Here is a 13,699-nt window from a genome sequence, read left to right on the forward strand (position 1 = left end):
CAGATACGGGGAAAGAGGGTTACCTTGACGGAGACCTCGTGAAGGTTTGAACCAGTCTGTGGTACTACCATTAATTTTCAGAGAGTACGAACAGTAGTAACACACTGTTTTACCCAATGAATCCATTTTGAGGGAAAATCCAATTTTAGAAAAGTTTGCCATAAGAAATCCCATTCAATTCGATCATAAGCTTTTTCCATATCGAGTTTCAAAGCACACCATCCAATTTTACTAGTGGACTTTTGGAAGGAGTTTAGAATTTCTTGTACAATGAGGATGTTATCATGAATAGATTTGTCTGGGGTGAAATCGGTTTGGAAAGGGCTAATGTCTGCTTTGAGAATCGGGCATAATGTCTGGACAAGGAGTTTAGAAATGGCTTTATAAATTGTATTAATTAAGCTTATTGGCCTAACATGGTTTGGTGTTTCCGGAGTTGTAATTTTCGGGATAAGCGTGATGATTGTATGGTTTAAAGATGCAGGAAGACAACCATGGTGAAAAAACCATGAATAGCTAGCAAATTTGAGTTTCCACTACTCGCCAATAAGCCAGAAAAAATAGCTCCAAAACCATTAGATCCTGGCGCTTTATGCGGATTCATGTCAAAAAAGACCGATTTTATGTCCACGAAGAGAATGGTGCTAGTAGGGTAGTTGCATCCTCATCAGTGACAAAAGGCTTGAGAAAGGAGAGGTCCTATTAACGCTCAGAATTAGATGTTGAAGTAAATCTTACTTTGAAAGACTCGGTAAGAAGAGCATTAATGCCAGAGGGCGAATCAATCCATATGATTCATATGATCTTGGAGTCTAAAGATGGTAGTGTTGACAATTCGTTTTTTCATTGTGTTATGAAAGAAACGCGAATTACGATCTCCTTGAGTAAGCCACTGCTCACAGCTAAATTTGCCCCCAATTAGCTTGTCCCAAAAGCAGTAGTTGTTCTCTTTGCCTAATGAGACGATTAATACGTTGAACCAAGGACGGATTATATGGTTATTGCCCTATATTCGTTGCTGTAGAGAAACAATTTTTTCGTTATTTTCAATTAACTTATTATTTGAGTGACCAAAACGTAACTTGGCCCAACTCTTGAGTTGGACCTTAATTAGCGTAAGTTTGTGTTGGATTCTAAAAAATCTGGATCTGAATGGATTGAGCCCACACTTTTTTAACGATTTGATGCGATTGTTGGTCAATTGTCCAAGTATTTTGAAAACGAAAAGGTGGTGCTTTGGATACTGCATTAAATTTGGAATCAAAAATAAGAGGAGCATGGTCTGATACTGTGAAGGCGTCATACGATGCTTGACATTGTGGAAACGCAGCTATGAACGAACTGCTTGTAATTGCACGGTCAAGTCTTTCAAAGATCGACTGGTTGTACAACACTTTTTCCAAGAAAAAGAATTTTGAATTAAAGGTACGTCTTGTGCATTTGTATTAGCAAGGAGAGATGGGAGTCGAATTAATTGGTTGGGGAGAGCGGACAACCCCGGTAACAATTCTTTTTACTAAAGAATTTTCTAGTTTCTACTTTTACAGTAGGTGACTTAGGTTTTTGTTTCTTCCTTTTGAAATGCACAAAGAGACGTAGGCCTTGTTCTTTTGAACTTATTTTCAGTTAATTAAATTTCAATTTAGTTAATTTAAGTTCAGTTTAGTTAATTTCAGTTCAGTTAATTCAATTTCATTTCAGTTAATTTAATTTCAGTTTAGTTAATTTCAGTTCAGTTTAGTTAATTTCAGTTTAGTTAATTTAATTTCATTTCAGTTAATTTTATTTTAGTTCAGTTAATTTAATTTAATTTCAGTTCAGTTCAGTTCATTTCAATTCAATCTAATCTAATATGTTAGTTATTATTTTTGTTTTCAATATTACTATTAATATTGTTATTGTTATTATTATTATTATTATTATTATTATTATTATTATTATTATTATTATTCTTATTATTATTATTATTATTATTATTATTATAACAATAATTTTTTAATTTTTATATTTTTGTTGTCGATATTTTTATTATTATTTTTATTTTGGTTAATTACAGTATATTAGTATTATATTTTTTATTAATGATTTTATTGCTATTATTATCAGTATTATTATTGTTATGAATCATTATTATTATAACAAAGCTATAATTTTAGCAATTTTTAATATAGTCTCAAAAATATAATAATAATAATAACGATAATAATGATGATAATAACAATAATAATAATAATAATAATAATAATAATAATAATAAATAATAATAATAATAATAATAATAATAATAATAATAATAATAATAATAATAATAATAATAATAATAATAATAATAATAATAATAATAATGATGATGATGATGATGATGATGATAAGTATTGATAATATTATGTTAATACTTATTGATTATTATCAATTATTATTATTTTAGAAAATTAAATATACAATTCAGTTCAGTTTCTCTTAGTTCAGTTAATTTAATTTCAGTTCAGTTAATTTCATTTCAGCTCAGTTAATTTCAGTTCAGTTAATTTAATTTTAGTTTAGTTCAGTTAATTTCAATTTAGTTCAGTTAATTTAATTTCAGTTCAACCAAAATAAGTTCCAAAAAACAAAGCCAGACTGACTTATTATTTTTGTAGTACTACTTACTATTAGTAGTTAGTATTACTCGATAGTATGTCAGTAGAGTAATACAGTAACATTTAAATGAAGTTTGATGTAATAGCTAATTAATCTAATTATTGTAAAAAAAAAAAGAAAAATAATTAAACTAAATAAATATATTTGGTTTTTCGGTTAACCATTTCATAAAAAATCATAACCGTAACTGTAACATTTAACCGTTATTTTAACGTTTCGGTTACCGAACAGTATAACCCCTATTTTTTCACCACGGTTACCGTCCATTTTCACCATTTTTCAATTTCTCGATACGGTTTTTCGGATTCGGTCTATTCCAAACACCCCCAAGTTGTTATGTGATGGATGCTAGCGAGATTCTAAGCAAAGACGATCTTAAAAGATGTATTACTGCATCTCATCTTGTAGAATAATATGTTCACAAGACGATAAATTCAAGACCCTAGAAACGAGAAATCTTTTTGAAATTCTACAGATTGAACTAACCAGAAAGTCACTTTTTTGTAACTTCATACCAGGGTATCTTGAGTTTCTCCTCAAGAGGCCAAACTCATAATTTGTGGAGGTTAAATCTTGTCCCAAATTAAATTGAACAAACTCACACAAGATGCATTTTAGAAGTGTGATGACTCCTAAAACCATCACATGATTCTGGGGTGAATTGAATTTCTTCAATTCATCACCTAATATCCCGATTCTTAGATCAAAACTCGCAATTCCATATATAGAAGATTTAATCCATTGAGCGATAGATATGATTTCTAAATAGAACTGAGAACCACCTTCTCCTTCCCCAATATATGAACACCTAAAGTTACATCTATATAAAGGACCTAGTTTTTCTAAGACAAAAAATTAGTTCAATAGAAAAATTCCAAGAATAGCAATTGGAGATAAAAGGTATTGTGAACTAAACAGTACTAGCATTTTTTTTTAAAGAGAAATTTCATTAATTGATGGTCAAACGGCATTTACAATAAGTATTAAAGAAAAACAAGACATAATCAGACAAGATCAAATCAAATTCGTATTTTAATAAACTACAATGAACCAGATTGAGTAATACAACGCAACCCCCTTGTATTTGCTGGATCACGCAGCTATTGATGGGGAATAAGTCTATCATTTTGATATAGTTTGGGGAAGAATATTCTTGATTTAACCATGTTGACCGCATCCGAATTTCCAATACTTCGATGTTGATGGTCTTGAACTTCAACCAATATGAACAATTTCTCATACCAATTTTTAAACTTCCACGTGGGAAGAGAATAAAATAAAAACTCTCAAAAAGAGAAAGAATGGAAGATTACTAATAACAAAAACAATGAAAACTAGAAGAAAAAAGAAGAATTGGGGCTTACCACCATCAAAAGGATAATGGCAGCCTCAAACTAAGAGGAAGTGATTAGGGTTTTTTAGGAGAGAGGGGAGAGTAGGAGGCTAGGGTTTTTTTTTAAACAGTACTAGTATATAGTAAAGGCGTAAGTGGCTTTGGGTTGGACATTTGGAATCATAGTAAGTCCTTTCAAAAGTAAATGGCACATGCACATTTTTTTTTTTTTTTTGGTTGGGAGAGCTATGAGATGTCAAAATGACATCTCGCAAAAATTTTATATCAAAGTTAAGTCAAAATAATATCAAAATATAGTCATTTGATATCAAAATGTAACTTTGGTATCAAACTGAAATTTGGTACCAAAATAGAGTTGGTACCAAAGTACTCTATTTTTGTACCACTTTGACTTAGCTTTGATACCAAAATTTTTGTAAGAAACCATTTTGATATCTCAATATGAGTTGCCAATACTTTCTGAAGGGGCACTGCACATTTCAGTTGTACACATCATCAAGATATGCTTAGAAGTTCAGAACGTTATCATCAACGTCAGAAATGGATATGAAGAGGGTTTATTTAGATTCCTTTTATGCTATGTTTGGATAGCAAGATTTCATTTCAAATCTTGAATTTGGATGAAATCTAGTGTTTGGATGGCATGGAATTTGAAATCATGGAATTTGTTCAAATTCTTATCAAAAGCTTATATTAGTAGAATTTGAAATTCAAGCTATTACCTTGTCATTTGAAATTCTGTCCCCATACATATCCCAACTTCATGAGTATTTATATCTCAACTTCACTCATTTTCTTTCTAATATTTATTTCTCTCTTTTAATAAACCACATTTTCTCTCTCCTCCATCAAACCTCTATTTTCTTTCCTCTATCAAACCCCTTTACAAACAATGATTATGAATTGAAATACAAACTTTAAATTCAAGATTTCAATTCCATTATTTGAAATGAAATACAAGTTTCCAAACACTACCTTAATGAATTATAAGCTGCTGATCTCATTAATCTTATTTCCTAGTTAATGAGTTATTAATGTTGAAGGTCTCGTACTATATAATTTGATGGAGTATATAATATAATATTTCAGCTCTAGATTTCTAGTCGAGAAAAAACAAACATGTCCTAATCTTGTGTAAGTTATAGCTGATCCAAGCACATTCGTATATAATCACATGGTATGTCTTCAAATGTTACTTTGTGTATTATCATTAGATATATACATATAATGAGGTCACTTAATCTTATAAGTTTCATCATTGTGAGAAAGAGAACTATATATATGCGAGTTATGTTGGCAAATTATCTAGTCAATTATTACACCTATTTTATTCTTGGTGACATATTTTATATAGATAATACTTTTACTTTTTTTATACAATTAATATATGTCCTTAATTAGTTAATTACTTGACCTATAAATTGATGTAATAAGAATATAGTTAGTGTAAATATCAAATATGCCTTGAAATCGTGAAGAACTGAAAAGAGAGGAAAAGTTAACGAGGGAGGCTAGTTTAAAGGGCGTGAGTGGGTGGGTTGCAGGACAATTTTTTCACGAAAAATGTGTTTGGCTCGTTTTGTTTCGATCTTGTTTATGGGCCATATGGTTTTATAAACTTGATATAAAAGAATCCCTAAATATTTTTAGAAAACCTTATGATTTAATTTATAGCACACAATAAAACTCTCTTTCTTTTACTTTTTCTTCCATTGTAATTTCCTCCAATAAAGTCGATATACAAAAGTTCCAAGATCTAAGTTTTATTGTAGGTCACATTGAAAAAACCACGGAAAATCTTTGTTGTGTCTTCTTTCTATTAATTAATTGCACTTATCTACAATTCTACCATTCCTTATTGCTAGATTCATATACAATTAAGCAAATATCATGTTTCTCTCTTATTTCCAATTAGATAACTATTTATTAGCATGCACAATGCCTTGACTCCTTAATCATTTTACTAATGACATTAAAATTATACTTTCTTGTTTCTTTTTAAGTGTGACGCTTTGACTTTTGGCCTTTACACACCTAACGTTGATCATAGATTTTTTTTTACTGATATATATATATATATATATATATATATATATATTATATTTATATATATATATATTATTATATATATATATATATATATTATATATAAAATGAGCATATAAAATGTGTTGGATTATTTTAATGAATATTTTTTATAATGTCAACTTTTAATAACTTTTACAAATACCTAATTAGAGATATTAATGGTCAAAATTGTGCATTGTCAAGCGTAAAAGTCAAACTGTTGCACTTAATTAGAAACAGAGGTTAACATTTGATTAAAGGGATGAAAGATAATTCATATAATCTAAATAAGTATAATATTGTTAGTGGCTGATTAGGAGGATAACGTGGGTGATATTCAATTATTCATTGCATGAGGGAGATGCCATCATGGTAGATATCTTCACCATAAATTTTAATTTATATCCATACATGTATAGATTATTAAAGCATTTATTATAAAAATACATATATCATATTCTTAAATATAAGAGTTTGAGATGATACATAAGCAAATTTAAACCCTCCTTAGACCAGAGGACCAAGCACCAGCTAATCATTAATATAAGTCATCAAATAGAACTGAACCTCCTTAACGAATTAAAAGTAGACACTAAAGAGACCTAGAATCACAACCATGAATGGTTATGTAAACATTAAACAAGTCCTTGCGAAATTCTTCTACACAGGCCCGACCCTGAAAGGTATTCAAAAGGGGAATTTGTCCAAAGCCCAAATAAAAAATGGGTCCAAATTCTGAAAAATCCAGAATTTAGAATCAACAAATAATAGGTTTTGAATAAAAAATTCATTGATATAAGATTGGAGACTTGTTTTTAAAGATTTTGGCAATTTGGTGTGGGTTTCTCTAATTCTTTCTCAGATATATATCTGCAAATTTATTTCCCATGTAGGGTTGTTCTTTACCTTTTTTGTAATTTTTTAAGTATTTTATTATTATTGTTAAGATGCTGCCTAATAAGTATTTGTCTAGAAGTGAAAAAAAGAAAACATAGAAAACATTTAAATTACAATACTCTCTCATAATTGCTTTAAAGGAATTTAGTAGACTATTCATTCTAACAAGATACATTTTTCTTTTAGGTAGCTCAGTTCCGTGGTTACTCCACAATTAAGCCAAGCATGCTTGGCTATGAGACTGAGAAGGTTTTTCGGGTCCACATGAGTTAGGTTAAAATATGTACGTCAGAAGAAGTGTTGGTTATTGATGAACACAATTATTAGCCCTAGATGTGCATTGGTAATGATAGACTTAACTCCGTATGGGTCGGGTATTCCAAATGGTACCACAACAACTCTGCGATCGCGTGTGATCATGTGGATAATTAATCCAAGGTTTGTCGCCTAGTGGGGGAGGATTATGGGGCTATATCATCGGTGCGATCGAATATGTGATTAGTTTCCAGGTTAGGGCGACCCACTGGTCGTTGTAGCCGAATATGTTGAGTCTTTAGGCGCAACGAGGGTGTTGTTGTCCTCAAGTTGGGGTATATGTATCAATCATGATTTCTTTTTTCTTTTTTTTTTTTGACGGGAATCATGATTTCTTTAAAGGAATTTAGTAGACTATTCATTTCAAATATGCATCTTTTTTTTTTAGGGAGCTCGATCTGTTTCTTAGTTACTCCGTGGTTAAGCTTGCTTGGCTTGGATGAGTCTTGGGATTGATGAACTCCTGAAAAGTTTCTCGAGGTACGCATGAGTGAGGACAAAATACGTTGAAAGAACTTGTATTGGTTATTGATGACTTAATCATGTATGCATATTAGTGACAATAAACTCCACTATGTATGGGTCGGGTGCTACATAGATGATTTACAAAAATCATAATAAAGGAGTCATTGATAAATTTGTTTATTAAAATATATTAATTTTTAATGAGAATGATAGTATAGAGGATAAAACAAAGGTGGAATAATCAAATGAATATGCTAATGTCTTCCACAATGAGCATCAAGTGTAGTTTGCAACAAATGTAGTTTACAACAATTTTGCCTTTGATATGGTTAATTTAGAGATGGCGAACAGTGCGGGCCAATCCAGCCCAGCCCACCTCGTGGGTCGTGTGAGTCGGGCCAGCAAAAAGTCTGGTCCAACCCAGTTCGAACCGTGAAATTGGTGGGTGGGTCGTGGGCCAGATTTTTTGAGCCCAGCCCACTAAAGCCCACTACTAAAACCGCCCAGCCCGGACCATGAAACCGATCCAACCCGACCCATGAACCAGACCAGCCCAATCCAAGTAAATATTGAACCAAATTATGTATATTTTAATCAAATTGTATATATTCTAATCAAATTGCATATATTGTAATTCAATCAAATTTAAAAATAATGAAATTATTCATTAATATTAATATTTGTATATATTTTTAATTCATTTTAAAGATTTTATGTAACAATAATGAATAATTTCAATGATTAAATAATTTTTAAAAAAAAATCTCATGCCGGCCCGTCAGCCCGGTCCAGCCCAACAGATCCACGAACCGTGAAAACCGGTAATATACCGTGTAGGCCAAGATTTTTCAGCCCGCAAACCAGCACGCCCAACCTATAAATTATTTCACGGTCCGATCCTGGACCGTGAAATCTCAGCCCAGCCCACTATAGCCCACGGTCCGGCCCTCCCAACCCGCAAGAGTGGTCATCACTAGGTTAATTGGTTATCTATCAATCATGGATGATGGCTTAGAAGTAGATAAAGTGTTTAAATGAAATTGTTGTATATCTTTTCGATTTTTGTAACAACTAGATTACTAACTAGGTACTCCAAGACAAACTATAATTTCAATGAAATAAATTGACATTTTTTTTCTACGATCTATATGGTATATATTATAATTCAATCAAATTTAAAAATAATGAAATTATTCATTAATATTAATATTTGTATATATTTTTAATTCATTTTAAAGATTTTATGTAACAATAATGAATAATTTTGAAAAAAAAATTCTCATGTCGGCCCGTCAACCCGATCCAGCCCAACAGACCCACGAACTGTGAAAACCGATAACAGACCGTGTGGGCCAAGATTTTTCATCCCGCAAACCAGCCCACCCAACCCATAAATTATTTCACGGTCCGATCCTGGACCGTGAAATCTCAGCCCAGCCCACTACGACCCACGGTCCGGCTCGCCCAACCTGCAACAATGGTCATCACTAGGTTAATTGGTTATCTATCAATCATGGATGATGGCTTAGAAGTAGATAAAGTGTTTAAATGAAATTGTTATACTTCCTCCGTTTCTAAATAAGTGCAACATTTGCATAGTATTTACTATTTACAGTTTAAACTTTAATTAGCTTTGGTGATTTACATTTTAGGAAAAACATAGTCATGTGGGATCTTGTTAGATTTCGTCTGAATGTGAATTTTTTTAATATCAACTTTCTATAATTTTTACTTATTGATAATTGAAGATATTAATGGTTAAACTAATGCATTGGCAAACGTGCAAACAAGAAATGTTGCACTTATTTAGAAACGGAGAAAGTATATCTTTTCGGTTTTTGTAACAACTAGATTACTAACTAGGTACTCCAAGACAAACTATAATTTCAATGAAATAAATTGATATTTTTTTTCTATGATCTATATGGTATATAAAGGCCCTCATCTATTGACTATTATACGTCTTGGACCTAGAAATTGCCAGGGACAGTTTTACATTGCAAAAAAAAAAAAAACAATACTAGTGAAATAGTAGCCTCAAATAGTGTAGTTGCTATTTGAGGCAAATATATATGCGGGACCTACACGAGCATCTAACTAAGAGACAAGAACCAGCTGAGGCATTGGATTATTTGTATAACGACATATGTGGTTTCAGTACTTGCATTGCATTGCATTACCCACAGAATTGAAGGGGGGAGGGGGGGGTTTGAATGAATTGAGTAGAATGGCCACCACTAAAGGATGAAAAGAGCTAAAAAGAAATAAATATGACAAATTCCTCCAAAAATGTTTATCACGTTGTCTCAACTACTATTATATAACCATGATTATAATAGATTTAGCATAATTTCTTCATAATTATTAATTACGTAGAGGAAATTTTGATTATAATTGCTGAAAAGGTTAATTTGATCTTAATTCATAAATTAATTATTGGATAATTAATTCATTATTCAATTCTACTGGAAGTTTATTGAAGTCGTTTTCAATTCGATCATAGCTAAGCATATCATTGATTAGTCTAACACGTGAGTCGCGCCTATTCGAATAAAAATTAAGTCTTTGGAATGTGGATAGAATTTTGATATATATCGCGAGGTTAAATAATCGTTCAATCGGATACCGAACAATTTTGCTGAATCTTCTTAATTTCACACATTGATAAGACTCAAAACTCACAAGTTATTTTGGAAGATGGGAGATAGAGAGTGAATAAAGGAGTGAAGATGTTGTACCGTTGCAGAAAGTTATGGAAACAGATTCCGGGAGCGATGATTGACTACTGCAGCAGGAGGCTCAATGAAACGGCTGATGTAATGGCTAAAATTTGTAGGAAGGATGATGGTACTTTGAATGTAACTAGGAGTTTTCCCAATCCCCCTAGTTATATGGATGCGTATCGGAATGAATGATTGTAAGACTTTTTTTAATATGATAACGTAAGACGGTTGCTTTGTTAAAAAAAAAAAATGAAGAGTGAAGATGTTAGAGCAAGTGGCAGTGACCCATAGAATTAAGTGAACAACTGCATGTAATGCTGACCCTTGTTCCCACTATACGACAGATTATATTAATATTATATGTGAACGGCGTCTTCATGTGTCGATTTATCTGTTAATCTAGCTGCTTGTGCATTCTATCAATTAGGTTTGTAATTTGTTCAATATGTATAAACCGTCAAGATTATTATTATTGACATCCCTTTCAAGGTTAAACAATGGTCTATTTGAGACAAACATTCAAGACAAAATGTACACTATTTACTTGCAAGTATTGCAACCCTACAAATGGAATGCGATACAAGTATACTACAGCCATAATGAGTAGGTCCATAATTAAGTCTCTCATATTTCTTCCAAAATGACCCCATTTTCCCTAAAGAACCGGCTAACCAACCACTTATCTCCATAAGGTGGCATATCAAACAAGATAAACTAATTTGATATTTACATATTAATAAAAATAGTGCAATAAATCTACCGGAGATTATTCAAAGTAATGTTTATCTTATACTATGTCAAAGAAGAAGTAATAAAGTTGAAAGATGTTTTTTTAGAAGAAGTTGATAAGCCTCTTTTTATCTTAAACTATTAGATTAAACAACTACTTTTTTGATACATAATGAAAGTTAGGACACCCTTCTTTCAAGGGAGACTCCTAACGAATCAAGAAGAGCTAATTTATTTCACAAAGGTTCCGTAGAAATATCCACGTCAACCGAAGCAGCATAACTATTGTGATATTTTTTTATAGAAGATCTGCTACCCGATTAGCTTCCCGAAAAATATGTTTGATGGTGTAGAATCTAAACTGACGAAGCAAATATGGAATGTCATCAATTAGAGTTTGGATAGACTAAGGTGTAATGCCCTTGTAGTACTCTTATAACTACTTGATTATCTCCGTCATAAAATATATAGATCTTGAATATGCTGCTAAATGGCAAGTATCAGTCCATTTCTTAATCCACAGCCTTTAGCAACGAGACCTAAGGTTTGCCCAAATCGATAAACTTCAGCGGCCACAAGAAGACCAACAGAGTTGCAAATGGCAACATGGGAAGCGGCTGATGAGTCAATAACTAAACCATCAAAGTTTAGCTTAAAGCAACTAGAGGGGGGGAGGCTGCCAACTAACTACAATGGAAGTAAGGGACCTGCTACAAGGAATTGAAGAGATAGTAAAGGAAAAATCCATCATAGTTCGAGTAGTACATTCCAAATACAAATGACATGCTCTGTAATAAATACGATTTAAATTAAGCATAATTTCCTCGAATATAATTGAATTGTGTTCCTTCCAAATACTCCACAACTTGTAATAGAAATATTGTAAGGCTTGAGCGTAGGGATGGAGACACGTTAGGCATTGTACAATATCTTGAGGAACTATATAATGGATTTTTGGTCGTATATAATTTGAGTTCCAATATTGACTAATTAGAGGGCATGTGAAAATTAAATGGTCAAGAGTCTCATTATCAGATTTACAAAGAGGACAAAGAGTGTCATTAGTGATTTGACTGTCGGCTAAATTGAATTTTAATGACAAACCATTTGTAGACATTGCCATAGAAAATTTTTTACTTTAGAGGCTATATTAATTTTTCATATCCCGTTAAAATGCCAAGGAATATTGTTAGGAGTAATTCCATGAGCGAGCCAGGTGGCTGTTTTAACAGAAAAATCATCAGAGCTAGTAAGCCCCCAACAAGGAACATCTGGGGTGGGATAGCTAGGGATATGAATCCCCAAGATTAGGGGGACGATATGGGATGAGACTAATTCATTAAGGAGAGAAACATTCCATTGGCTTGATAGAAGAATGACATTACTGATAGTAAGCTCCAGATTAGCAATAAACATGATTTGATGATTTAGCATTTCAATTAGGCTTTGATTAGCACACCAGTTGTCAATCCAAAAAACATTTGTTCCAGTTTCAATTTTTCAACGTATTCCTTTCCTTATAAGCTTTCGAGATCGGAGAATGGACTTCCAAATATGAGAGTCTCGCGACTTAGCTTTGTACATAAAGAAGGAAGTATTTCTATCACAAGAAAAAAGAAAGTATTCCAAACAAATTTTTGACGCATCATAAGAGTTGGCCAGAGAGAGTGTTGGTCAAAAAGAATTTGTCAGCCTATTTTGGCTAAGTATGCTTCATTTACATGGGCCGTTTTTCGAATTAGATTAAACAACTTAGATTAGAAAAATAGAGTATTTTTTTGGAAACACAGCGCAAGTTTATAGTGCAAATAACCAAGTGCTCTGATAAACTGGTCCAAAGTAGTAAATTACATTTGAAAATTCAAAAGTTGTCATATCCAATATAATTATGAGAAACAGTGGCAAATTTTTTTAAAAAACGTAGTAGGGAAGAAAACTATATACTTATTACTATAAGGTTAAAGTAATCAACTTTACAAAATATTTTATCTCAATTATTGTAAGAAAAATTCCTAAATATCGCAGAATCAAGTGAATCAATTGACCCATGCATTACTATCAAATAACTCGACTCCGTAATAATTTGAAGATAAAAAGGTAATCTAAATTTATTCTAAGCTGCCAAAAATAAATCCTTTTATTTCCTTGAAGATGTACGTTCATGTTTTCCATAGAAATCCAGTTAACCCTTGGTAGGGGTTAGCCCTTGGGCTGACTTAATTTCCCAATAAAAAAAAAATAGAAATCCAGTTAACTATCCAGTCATTTCCATGAGATAGCAACTAGCAACAACTAATCCCTCAGTATAATGTTAATATTTTAGACCATCCAAAATCCTACATTGTTTGAGATTTTGAGCTAGAGAAGAATTAGTCGTGCACGTTGGGAAGTTAAGCAGGCCAATAGGCCATGCTTCACGTGGGCCTGTCTTGTAGGTCCGAACGGTCTTATTCTTGACTTACATGAAAAATGATGTTGAAAGTCCATGAACCAAACAAAGCGACAATCA

Source organism: Beta vulgaris, chromosome 8 (assembly GCF_026745355.1).
Source record: "Beta vulgaris subsp. vulgaris cultivar EL10 chromosome 8, EL10.2, whole genome shotgun sequence".
Lineage (NCBI taxonomy): Eukaryota > Viridiplantae > Streptophyta > Magnoliopsida > Caryophyllales > Amaranthaceae > Beta > Beta vulgaris.